Genomic DNA, 13,818 nt, shown 5'->3' with positions numbered 1-13,818 from the left:
TGCGGCGTGCAGCCGATCCTTGTTTATAGTCGACTGCGCTCACTGGGTTTGTGTACAGACTCATGAGAGGCTCTTACAGCCCAAGCGCTATATAGCTGCGGCGTGCAACTAGACTCAATACTGCTGCGGCGTACAACCCGATCCATATATTACTGCAGTGCGCATCCCGATCCAAATACTGCTGCGGCGTGCAGCCCGATTCAATATCATGGCCCGAAGGCTTGTTGCGACGTGCAACCCGATCCAATATTTACTGCGGCGTGCAGCCCGATCCCATAAATATCCTCACAAATCAGGCCCTCGGCCTCCCTCAGTCATCAATCTCTCCAGTCTCTCTCTCATGGGCTCACAATGTCATGAAAATATAAAATAGCCCAAAATGATGATATGGTGTATCAATAAATAATAATAGAGACTAAGATATGAAATGCATTTAAATGAATATGACTGAGTATGAATTTTCAATTTAAAACAAATAATTCACAGTAATATGACCTCTGTGGGTTCCAATGATACGGGTACATAGCCTCAACATGATTTTTAATCTGCTTTTCATCTCAATTTCTTTAACTCATAAAACTGCATGAAAATGTCAAGATTATTTGACTACAAAATTCCACAGAAACAATTAAGTCACAATTTCTATAGTACACGCCCGTCACCTAGCATGTGCGTCACCTCCCAATAATTCACATAATACATATATTTAGGGTTCATACCCTTAACTCCAAGATTAGAAGAGTTACTTACCTCGAACAAGCCGAATTCAATGTCGAGCAAGCTAAACAATGCTCCAGAAATTCTATTCTGCGCGTATCAACTTCCGAATGGCTCGAATCTACCACAATTAATTTGATTCAATCCACACAATATATAGGAATTAATTCCATATCAAAATCCGATGAAACTCACAAAATACGATAACCCATCCAATTACAAGTTCAAATATATAAATTTCACTCAAATCCGACTCCAAATCAGTATTCAAACATGAAAAAATCATTTTGCGACATTATAAAAATTTCCTTCTATATCTCTTGAAGATTCAATAATCTTAGACCAAAAATGAAGATTAATTCATGAAATATAATTACAAGGGAGTTAAGAACACTTACTCGAAGTTGAGTGGAAAACTTCCTCTCTAGAATCGCCCAAACTGAGCTCCAAAATGTCCAAAATGAGAAAATTATCGGAACCCTCGTCTTAAAACACTGCCCAGGCATTTCTGCACCGGTGATGCCTGGGCTCGCACCTGCGCATCCGCATTTGCGGAACAAAATTGTGTGCCTGAGGACAATGCCAACCTTCCAAAACCGCGCATCTGCGGTGCCCTTCTCGCATCTGCGGGCTCGCAGATGCGAAATATCCTTCGCACTTGCGTTCACCCCAGGCCGGCCCCAGTCCGCATCTGTGCCAACACCTTCGCACTTGCGGCCTCGCAGATGCGAAAAATTTCTCGCACCTGCGAGGACTGTCCAGTCCCACTCTTGGCCGCTTCTGCGGCTTATTTTACGCACATGCGGCTTCGCACCTGCGATCAAAATCTTCGCAGGTGCGATCACACCAGTAGGCAGCACCCCAGCATTTCCTTAAGTCCAAATTTGACCCGTTAACCATCCGAAACTCACCCGAGCCCCTCGGGACCCTGTTCGAACATACCAACAAGTCCCATAACAAAACACGGACCTACTCGAGGCCTCAAATCACATAAAATAACATCGAAACGATGAATTACACCTAAATTCGAAATTATTGAACTTTGAAACTTCAAATTCTATATCGTGCCGAAACACATTAAATCAATCCGGAATGACTTTAAATTTTGCACACAAGTCACATTTCACATTACGGACCTATTCTAATTCCCAGAATTAGATTTTGACCCCGATATCAAAAGGTCAACCCCCCCGGTCAAACTTCCCAAAAATTTAACTTTTGACATTTCAAGCATAATTCCACTACGGAACTCGAAATAATTTTTCGGACACGCTCCTAAGTCCAAAATTATCATACGGGGCTATTAGAATCATCAAAACTCTATTCCGGTGTTATTTACACATAAGTCGACATCCAGTTACTATTTTAACTTAAACTTTAAACATTGGAACTAAGTGTTCCAATTCATTCTAAAACCTCACCGAACCCGAACCAATCACCCCGACAAGTCACACAATAACTGTAAAGTACAATTTGAGCAGTAAATGGGAAAACGGGGTTGTAATACTCAAAACAATCGGCCATGTCATTACAGAAGGTGAGCCTAATTGTTCCTTTTCCTTGTCGCCAGCTTGAATTCGAGCACCCACAGAGCTACCATAGATAGCTATGGGGTTCTTCTAGGGCCTACCATGCCCTCATCCACGTCCCCTTTCTCTTCCGTTCGCCATGGAAACACAGTCAGCGTACATTAACTATCATGCGCCTAAGCATGTATATGTTGAAATAAGAAAATGTTAAGAATAGTAGAAAGTTAAATAGAATAATTTGTTCGTAATAATAATTTTGATATTAACAACAAAAACTCAAAAATATATTTACACAATTGAGAATTAAAGAAATAAAAGTTTTAATATATATATTTCATGCATGTCCTATAGAGAATAATTATTTAAAATAAAGGTATTTCATAATATACATTATCTATTCTTGAAAATTATGCTCAATTATATTATTATTCCAAAATTATATGTGCTAGAAAAATATTTTTTTATTTTTAAATAAAATTTATTTGTTCTATATGTAAATCCATAATATTGATTAAAAAGAGAAAAAATCATAATAGAAAAATATAAAAAAAGATGAAGAAGACAAAAGTTGATAATTTAAAGGGTAAAATAGGTATTTGATAATCATATATTTGAGAAATCTGGTTAAGTGACCTTCTAAGTATTATAGGCATAGTTAAATGACTTTCTGATTACAAATGAAAGAAAGATGACTTTACAAGATAATTTCGAATAGTTGAATGACCATTTAAGTAATGTACTCCTTAGAAAAGAAATTACGATATATGAGCATTTTGTATGAAATAAATGCGGGAATACACTAAAAGCACGTGAGATACATAGTTGGAAAATTTCAAGAGCATAAAATAAACGATACATGAATATTCTATAACATATAGCTCTAATTTTCTATTTCATGCGAGTCAAGATTTCTCCTCTACATTGCTAATACTATTGGTGACTAGTTGTGGCAAAATATATTTTAAAAATAATTATCTACTAAAAAGGATAATGAACTTTTATTAAAATTGATCAAATATGGATAAGATTCAATTATTCACTTAAAAAATAGATAACCAATGGCTAATTAATGGGTTTAATTTTTATATTTGTAAATACTCAAATTGAAGGTTCTTCGAGTTTGGGAGACTATATTATCCGTCAGTTAACTCATTTTCTATCCGTATTAAATATGGATCGCATCACCTATTTTATCTGTTTTTTAGCATTACCCATTTTTTACTCATTCATATCCGACCCGATCTGTCCATTTGCAATACCGGTCGATGACTTCTACACGAGCACATTTTTACTCTCTTCAATTACTCAAATCAATGTGTATATCTTACACAAAATACTCCCTCCGATTACTTTTATTTGTCCACAAAGTATTTTGTACTCCCATTGTGAAATATTTAATAAATAAAGTACATATTTTACCATAATACCCGTAATAATGATAGCATTTCAAGAAGCCTTGAAAAATAATTTGGAAAATGAATAATTAATGATAAGGGTAAAATAGGGGGGAAATTCCTTTCTATTGATTTGCTAAAATTGATAAGTAAAAGTGAAAATATATTTTTAGTATAATCGATAAGTAAAAATGAACGAAGAAAATAATATATATGTAAACAATTCATTATCTATCTTATAATTATTGCTCTTCCATCTATTCTTCCGTTGAGAAATATTTTTCATATTAACTATGGTTAAAAATCTGATGATAGGCTATAATTACGTATTTTTGTCGCTTATTACTGTGATGACCCAAAAGGTCATCTTATATTTTAGAACTCAAATTTGCGCTCTTAAGCCTTAAAAATCTTATTTTTACCCTCATCGATTTGCTTGCGCAGTCCGGACAGGTTTCCGGAAAGCTTCTATGTTGAAAATTGATAAAAATACGAATTTATGCCTTTAAAAGTTAATTTTAGTTGACTTCGGTCAATAGTTTTTGGTAAACGGATCCGGATCCATATTTTGACGGTCTCGGTGGATCCGTATCGAATTATGGGACCCGAACGTATGTCCGGAATCGAATTCGGAGGTCCCTAGCTTGAGTTATGAATTTTTGGTAAAAATTAAAAGTCTAAAAAATTAATTATTTTTAAGAATTGATTGATGTTTGACATTGTTTGTGCCGGTCCGTATTTTGGTTTCGGAGCCTGGTACAAGTTCATTATGATATTTAAGACTTGTCTGTGAAATTTGGTGAGAAATGGAGTTGATTTGACGTGATTCGGACGTCTAGTTGAGAAAATAGAAATTTTAAAGTGTTCTTGAGAATTTTATTTGATTTGGTGCTAAATTCGGAGTTCTAGGTGTTATTTTGGCGATTTGATCGTGCGAGCAGGTCTGTATGATATTTTTAGACTTGTGTGCATGTTTGGTTTGGAGACCCGAGAGCTCGGGTGAGTTTCGGATAGGTCACGGGATATTTTGTACTTGGGAAAAATCTGATTTTCTGTAAATTTTGGTGTCTAGCATATCCTTCTTCGCGTTCGCGAAGGTCCTCTCGCAAACGCGAAGAGTTAACTGATGATGCAGGGAATTCTTCTTCGCGAACGCGACAAGTCTATCGTGAACGCGTAGTGTTAGGCATTGGGGAGGGGGAGTCAGCCATTCCTTCATCGCGAATGCGAGCAATGCCTCGCGAACGCGAAGGCCAGGGGGAGTAACCATCGCGAACGCGAGCAGGGTCTCGCGAACGCGAAGGTTTGGTAGCCAGTACCATTCGCGAACGCGACAGTGGCCTCGCGAACGCGATGGACACTGTCGCCCAATGCATAAAACAGAACCAAACACGGGTGTAAGCCATTTCTTCAATATTTTTCAAGAACCAAACTGGTAGAGGCAATTTTCAAGAGTCATTTTATTCCCCAAAGTGTTGGAAAGTGATTCTAAGCTATTTTCTTTCAATTACCCATTACATTTCTTGAATTATCAACCTAAAATCTAGAGTTTTTATGGTAGAATTAGGGGTGAGGGTAGAAACTAGGAATTTCGGATATTTGGGGATTTAGACCTCAATTTGAGGTCGAATTCCAAAACTAATTACATATTCGGGCTCGGGGGTTGAATGGGTAAATGAATTTTGGTCCGAACTTCGGGTTTTGACCATGCGGGCCCGGGGTCGATTTTTTGACTTTTTGGAGGAAATTTTGGAAAATTTAATTTATAAAGTATAATTAATTCCTTTAGCAATATTTGATGTTATTTAGTCATTTTTGAATAGATATGACTGGTTTGGAGGTGAATTCCAAAGAAAAAGCTATGATTGAGAATTAAGTGGTCTTCAGAGTAAGGTAAGTGTCGAGTCTAATTTTGGCTTGAGGGAATAGGTATTATATGTTTATTTGCTACGCGTTTGGTTGTTAAATGCGATGTATAGGTGAGGTGACAAGCATCTATGCGTCGTGTCGAGTCATAGCATGCGAGTGAAATTCTATTCTTGTCTATTTTGTAGCCTTAAATTCTACTACCCATGCTTAGCGGGTTATTTGAAGTTGGGTGACTTATATCTAGTTTCACTGAGATTTGGTAACTTTTGAATATTGATTCAAGGTTGAGGTTACATTGTGCTATTGATTATGGGTAAAATACTGGTTTCTTTGTGATACTCCTATCTATCCGTTGTTATTGATTTTGTGATTTGTTAGGAGGAGTGTAAAGCACAAAGGGTGATGCCGTGCATGCATTATTTATATTGTGAGGAAGACTATAAAGCACGAAGGGTGATGCCGTGTATATTATGAGAGGTTTAATGCACGAAGGGTGATGTCATGTCGTTCTATTTATTTATTTGGTGAGGTTGAGAGTAAATGCACGAAGGTTGATGCCGTGCCGTTCTATTTATTTATTTATTTATTTGGTGAGGTTGAGAGTAAAAGCACGAAGGGTGATGCCGTGCAGTTTTTCTTGATGTTTTAATTGCTCAATTCATTTAAGGATTTTCGGTTTAATTCTGTCTTTTCATTATTCTCACTCTTTATGTTGTATTCTTCCACTGTATGTTCCCTTCCCATTATTTCTGCGTTATTTCTTTATTTATTGTTATTGCCACTAGCATGATTATACTGTTCAGGTTATATGTGGGTGTCTTGTCCTAGCCTCATCACTACTTCGCAGAGTTTAGGTTCGACACTTACCAGTACATGGGTTCGGCTGTACTGATACTGCACTCTGCACTTTCTGTGCAGATTTTGATACCGGCTCGGTTTGATCGAGATTTTGCTATCGGTCCGCTTTCCGGAGACTCAAGGTAGATCTGTCGGTATTCATAGACCTTGAAGTCCCCGTCTATCTTCTTTGTTCTACTGTTTCTTCATTCATACAGTTGTATTTATTTCAGACTATTACTTGTAGTAAATTCTAGAATGCTCGTGAATTGTGACTCCAGATCCGAGTGGTAGTGATTAATACAATTTTATAAAATTTCGCACTTATTATATTTCATCTTAGTTAATTGTTGTTATTTACTGAATGGAAATAAGGAATTTGTTTAATGATCCTCTAACGTTGGCTTGCCTAGTAAGGGAAATGTTAGGCGCCATCACGGTCCCATTGTTGGGAATTCCAGGTCGTGATAGTTGGTATCAGAGCACTAGGTTGCCTAGGTCTCACGATTCACAAGCAAGCTTACGAGAGTCTGGAGGATCGGTACGAAGACGTCTGTGTTTATCTTTCAGAGTAGGTTCCGGAGGGGTTCATTGCCACCCCAATACTTCAGGACGCTTTGGTCCGTTTGGTAGGGCTTATGGAGAGTGTGGCCAGACTGACGTTTTTCCCATGGCACCAGCAGTCTCTCAGGCTGGAGAAGGAGCACATACTCCTACCACTCTCGCTCCGGAGTAGATAGCTCCCTAGTATCAGGCTCCAGCAGCTCAGACACTCGGATTAGTTCAGCCGGTTATTGCGGCACAGGTCAGAGATGGGCCAGCTATGTCTTCCGAGGCTTTATGGAGATTAGACAGGTTTATCAAGCTCTTTCCTGTTCACTTAAGTGGTGCTCCTTCAGAGGATCCCCAGGAGTATCTTGATAGCTGTCACGAGGTCCTACAAAACATGGGTATAGTAGAGACCAATGGGGTCAATTTTGCTGCATTTCGGATGGCTGGTTCTGCCGAGAAATGGTGGAGAGATTAATTGTTGACCAGACCAGCTGGGTCGCCTGCTCTTACTTGGGACCAGTTCTCTCAGCTCTTCATAGAGAAGTTTCTGCCTATCATATTGAGAGAGGAACGTCGCCGTCAGTTTGAGCGTCTCCAACAGGGTAGTATGACTGTTACTCAGTATGAGACCCATTTTGTGGATTTGGCCCGTCATGCCATTCTTCTGCTTCCCACCGAGAGAGAGAGAGGGTGAGGAGGTTTATTGATGGACTTGCTCAGCCTATCAGATTGCAGATGGCTAAGGAGACTGGGAGTGAGATTTCTTTTCAGGCGCCTGCTAATGTCGCCAGACTAGTCGAAATGGTTCTTACTCAGGGAGGTCAGGGGTCTGACAAGAGACCTCGTCATTCCGATGAGTTCAGTGGTGCCTCATCTAGAGGCAGGAGTACTTTTGGTAGAGGCCATCCTCCCAGGCCATTTCATTCAGCGCTCCAGGCATCCCACGATGCCTCAGGTGGTCATGGCCCTGAGATGCATTATTCCGACCAGCTAGCCTACAGTGCACCACCAGCACCTATTAGTGCACCTCCACTCTAGAGTTATCAGGGTGGTTATTCAAGTTGACAGGGTCAGTTTCAGGGTCAGCAGTCACAGCAGCCGAGGTTATGTTATACTTGTGGTGATCCGAGGCACATTGCTAGATTTTGCCCTAGGACAACAGGCAGCTTACAACATCAGAGTTCTCGTGCCATGGTTCCAGTTGCTGCACCACTTGCTCAGCCAGCCAGAAGCAGGGGTCAGACAGCCAGAGGTAGATGCCAGACTATTAGAGGTGGAGGTCAGGCCGTTAGAGGTGGAGACCAGCCAGTTAGAGGCTGTCCCAGGGACATAGTTCAGGGTGGTGGGGCCCAGCCCCAGTGTTATGCTTTCCCAGCCAGGCCTGAGGCTGAGTCATCTGACGCTGTTATCACATGTTCAGTTTCAGTTTGCAGTAGAGATGCTTCAGTTCTATTTGATCCGGGATCTACTTACTCTTATGTGTCATCCTATTTTGCTTCCTATTTGGTTATGCCCCGTGATTCTTTGAGTGCTCTTGTGTATGTGTCCATACCAGTGGGAGATGATATTGTTGTAGATCGTGTTTATCGTTCATGTGTGGTCACCAGTGGGAGTCTTGAGACTCTTGTAAATCTTCTACTTCTTGACATGGTTGATTTTGATGTCATACTGGGTATGGATTGGCTATCACCTTATCATGCTATATTAGATTGTCATGCCAAGACGATGACCTTAGCCTTGCAGGGGTTGCCTCTATTAGAGTGGAGAGGGAATCTTGGCCATTCTACCAGCAAGGTCATCTCTTATGTGAAGGCTCGGCATATGGTCGAGAAAGGGTGTCTAGCTTATTTGGCTCATGTCCGCGATTCTAGTGCGGAGGTTCCTTCCATAGATTCGGTGCCGGTTGTTCGTGAGTTTCCAGAGATGTTTCATGCAGACCTGCCGGGGGTGCCACCCGACAGGGATATTAATTTGTGCATTGATTTGACTCCGGGCACTTAACCTATTTCTATTCTGCCATATCGCATGGCCCCGCCAGAGTTGAAAGAATTGAAGGAGCAGTAGCAAGATTTGCTTGATAAGGGCTTCATTAGACCTAGTGTCTCGCCTTGGGGTGCACCCGTGTTGTTTGTGAAGAAGAAAGATTGATCGATGAGGATGTGTATAGATTATCGGCAGTTGAACAAAGTCACCGTCAAGAACAAGTATTCATTGCCGGGGATTGATGATTTATTTGATCAGCTTCAGGGTGCCAAGGTGTTTTCAAAGATTGATTTGAGATCTAGATACCATCAGTTGAGGATTAGGACATCCGATGTTCCTAAGACGGCTTTTAAGACTTGGTATGTGCATTATGAGTTTCTAGTGATGTCATTTGGGCTGACAAATGCCCCAACAACATTCATGGGTTTGATGAACCGGGTGTTCAAACCCTACTTGGATTCCTTTGTGGTTGTGTTTATTGATGATATCTTGATCTACTCCCACAGTCGATAGGAGCATGAGCAGCACCTTCGGATCGTTCTTCAGACTCTGAAAGATATCCAGTTATATGCTAAGTTCTCAAAATGTGAGTTTTGGTTAAGTTGAATTTCTTTCTTGGGTCACGTTGTATCAGCAGAGGGTATTCAGGTGGATCTTAAGAAGGTTGAGGTAGTTCAGAACTGGCCCAGACCCACATCAGCTAAAGAGATCCGTAGTTTCCTGGGTTTGGCAGGCTATTACCGTCGATTTGTGGAGGGGTTTTCATCCATAGCAGCCTCATTGACCAGATTGACCCAGAAGGGTGCCCTGTTCAGGTGGTGAGACGAGTGTGAAGCGAGCTTTCAGAAGCTCAAGACAGCTTTGACTACGACACCGGTATTGGTGTTACCCACAAGTACAAGATCTTATACAGTATATTGTGATGCATCCCGTATTGGTCTGGGTGCGGTGTTGATGCAAGGTGGCAAGGTTATTGCATATGCTTTGCGGCAGCTGAAGGTTCATGAGAAGAAGTACCCTGTTTATGATCTAGAGCTGACAGCCATTGTTCACGTGCTGAAGATTTGGAGGCACTATCTTTACGGCATGCCATGTGAGGTATTCACTGATTATCGGAGCTTGCAGTATTTGTTCAAGCAGAAGGAACTCAATTTGAGGCAGAGGAGGTGGCTGGAGCTATTGAAAGACTATGATATCACCATATTGTATCATTCCGGGAAGGCCAATGTGGTGGCCGATGCTTTGAGTAGAAAGTCAGTCAGTATGGGTAGTCTTGCATATATTCCAGTTGGTGAGAGACCACCTGCATTGGATGTTCAGGCCTTGGCCAACCAGTTCGTGAGGTTGGATGTTTCTGAGCCCAGCCGTGTCCTAGCTTGTACAGTTGCTCGGTCTTCTTTGTTTGAGCGCATCATAGATCGACAGGATGACGATCCTCATTTACTTGTCCTTAGAGACACAGTGCGGCACGGTGGTGCCAAGCAGGTTACTGTTGGAGATGACAGAGTTTTGAGGATGCAGGGTCGTATTTGTGTGCCTGATGTGGATGGACTTCGTGAGTTAATCCTTGTGGAGTCCCACAGTTCCCAGTATTCTATTCATCCGGGTGCCGCCAAGATGTATCAGGACTTGAGGCAAAATTATTTGTGGAGGCGAATGAAGAAGGACATAGTTGCCTATGTAGCTCTGTGCCTAAATTTCCAGCAGGTAAAGTGTGAGAATTAGAGACCTGGTGGTTTACTTCAGAGATTAGATATTCCTGAGTGGAAGTGGGAGCGTATCACTATGGATTTTGTTGTTGGACTCCCACAGACATAGAAGAAGTTCGATGCAGTTTGGGTTATTGTGGATAGGCTGACTAAGTCAGCGTATTTCATTCATGTGGCAGTTACCTATTCCTCGGAGTGGTTAGCAGAGATTTATATTCGTGAGATCGTCCGTCTTCACGGTGTGCTCGTGTCTATCATTTCTGATCGAGGTACGTAGTTTGCCTCGCACTTTTGGAGGGCAGTTCAGCGTGAGTTGGGTACGCGGGTTGAGTTGAGCACAACATTTCACCCTCAGATGGACGGTCAGTCCGAGCGTACTATTCAGATCTTGGAGGATATGCTCAGTGCTTGTGTCATAGACTTTGGAGGTTCTTGGGATCAATTCTTGCCCCTTGCAGAGTTCGCCTACAACAACAACTATCAGTCAAGCATTCAGATGGCTCCCTGTGAGGCTTTATATGGTAGGCGGTGCCGGTCGCCAGTTGGGTGGTTCGAGCCGGGAGAGGCTCGGTTGTTGGGCACAAACTTAGTACAGGATGCCTTGGATAGGGTCAAGATTATTCAGGATCGACTTCGCACAGCTCAGTCCAAGCAGAAGAGTTATGCTGACCGTAGAGTTTGTGATGTTGCATTCATGGTCGGAGAGAGAGTGTTACTTCAGGTATCACCCGTGAAGGGTGTAATGAGGTTCAAAAAGAAGGGCAAGTTGAGCCCTAGGTATATCGGAACTTTTGAGATTCTGGAGAGAGTAGGAGAGGTGGCTTACAGGCTTGCGTTGCCACCTAGTTTAGCAGTTTTTCATATACCTGTTAATCGGGTCGGGCTGACCCGTTTACAGCCTGGTTCAGCCCGGTACTGTAGCATGGGGGCGGGCTGGGACGGGTTGGGCAGGGAGCGGGTTTCAAACGAACAGTTTTTTGATACCGATGCACTGAAACCCGCTAAGCCCGTTAACCCGTTAACGGACTACATCCCGGTTCAGCCCGTTAACCCGTTAACGGGCTACAGCCCGGTTTAACCCGTTTTTTAACATTTTTTTTTTAATTTTTTTTTAATGGACCAACTGAAACTCCTGATATTGACACTTGTATTTCTGATCTACACAAATATTTAGAAACATTATATAATTATTATGCTAATATTGTTGATGCTTCTTCTGCTGTAGATACAAATATTCCTTCAAGTTCAGTTTCAACATCTGGGACCAGTGCTTTGAATGATAATGATGGTGTTGAAGATTATTTGATTTGGTCTACACTAGGGGAGCATCAACAAACCAGTAGCAGGAATAGTGATGAACTTCAATTCTACTTGCAAATATTAGCAGAGCCCCGCACAAAAGAATTTCTACCACTGGGTTGGTGGAGGATCAACTCAAATAAATTTTCTGTTCTTTCGGCCATGGCTCGAGACGTGCTAAATGTGCCGATTTCAACAGTCGCATCAGAGAGCGTATTTAGCCAAGCAAGGCAGCAACTAGGAGATACCCGTCATTGATTGGGTAGCAACGCTTTGGAAATTCTAGTGTGCTTCAAAGATTGGATAAGATCATAACGACGAAATCAAGGGCGTGACGAGGTAGATGAAGCGGAGGACCAAGAAATTGAAGATATAATGGTTTATGGTGAGATTCAACCAATGCCGGAAATCAAGAACCTCATGTTGACATGGATGAACTTACGAAAATGATGCAAAGTATGTGATGTACTATTTTTTTTTTAATAAATGTTTTGAACTTTTAATTTGCAAGTTCAAAAATAACAAAATCAAAAAAGAACTTGCAACTTAATTTGAAGTATTATATATTATTCAATAAAAATATCAAATGAAAGTCTTCGGATCTTGATCCTTAGTCTTCGGATCTTGATCCTTACATATTGCCTATTGGTCTTATTAAATAATTTTTTGTAGCCACTTACTTTCAAATTTCAATTTTAAAATTATAAAATTCAAATTTCAAATTTAAAACTTTAAACTTTAAAGTTTAATTCTAAGCCTTAAAAATTTTCAAACACTTAAGTATCAATAACATTGAATAAGAAAACAAAATTTACTTTAAAAAAAAAAATTAAAAGTCCATGGCTCGCTAACAGCCCACTAAGCCCGAACCCGGATGGACAAAAAAAACCTGAAAAAGTACAGCCCGCTAACAGCCCGCAACGTTAAACGGACGGGCTATTATTATTTTGTCCAGCCCGTCCCAGCCCGCCCGTTAAACACCCATAGTTTTTCATCCGGTATTCCATGTGTCCATGCTTTGAAAGTATCACGGCGATCCGTCCCATGTGTTAGATTTTAGCTCTGTCCAGTTGGACAAGGATTTGACTTACGAGAGGAACCGATGGCAATTCTAGCCCGGCAAGTTCGCCAATTGAAACCAAAGAGTTACCCTACAGTTCGAGTGCAGTTGAGAGGTCAGCCTATTGAGGCAGCTACTTGGGAATCCGAGTCCGATATGCGGAGTAGATATTCCCACCTTTTCACCAGCCCAGGTACTTTTCTATGTCCGTTCGAGGACGAACAATTGTTTTAGAGGTGGAGAATGTGATGACCCAAAAGGTCATCTTATATTTTAGAAATCGAATCTGCGCTCTTAAGCCTTAAAAATCTCATTTTACCCTTCTCGATTTGCGTGTGCAGTCTCGGGCATGTTTCCGAAAAGCTTTTATGTTAACAATTGATGAAAATAAGAATTTATGCCTTAAAAAGTTGATTTTAGTTGACTTCGGTCAACATATTTTTGTAAACGGGCCCAGATCTGTATTTTGACAGTCCCAATGGGTCCGTATCGAATTATGGGACTCGGGTGTATGCCCGGAATCGAATTTGGAGGTCCCTAGCTTAAGTTATGAATTTTTAATGAAAATTAAAAATCTAAAAAATTAATTGTTTTTAAGAATTGATTGATATTTGGCATTGTTAGTGCCGGGTCCGTATTTTGGTTCCGAAGCCCGGTACAGGTTCATTATGATATTTAAGACTTGTTTGTGAAATTTGGTGAGAAACGAAGTTGATTTGATGTGATTCGGACGTCCGTTTGAGAAAATAGAAATTTTAAAGTGTTCTTGAGAATTTCATTTGATTTGGTGCTAAATACGGAGTTCTAGGTGTTATTTTGGTGATTTGATCGCGCGACCAGGTCCGTATGATATTTTTAGACTTGTGTGC

The sequence above is a fragment of the Nicotiana tomentosiformis genome, chromosome 9 (assembly GCF_000390325.3).
Source record: "Nicotiana tomentosiformis chromosome 9, ASM39032v3, whole genome shotgun sequence".
Classification (NCBI taxonomy): Eukaryota; Viridiplantae; Streptophyta; class Magnoliopsida; order Solanales; family Solanaceae; genus Nicotiana; species Nicotiana tomentosiformis.
The sequence above is the reverse complement of the archived record's forward strand: the minus strand, read 5'-3'. Positions refer to the sequence as shown.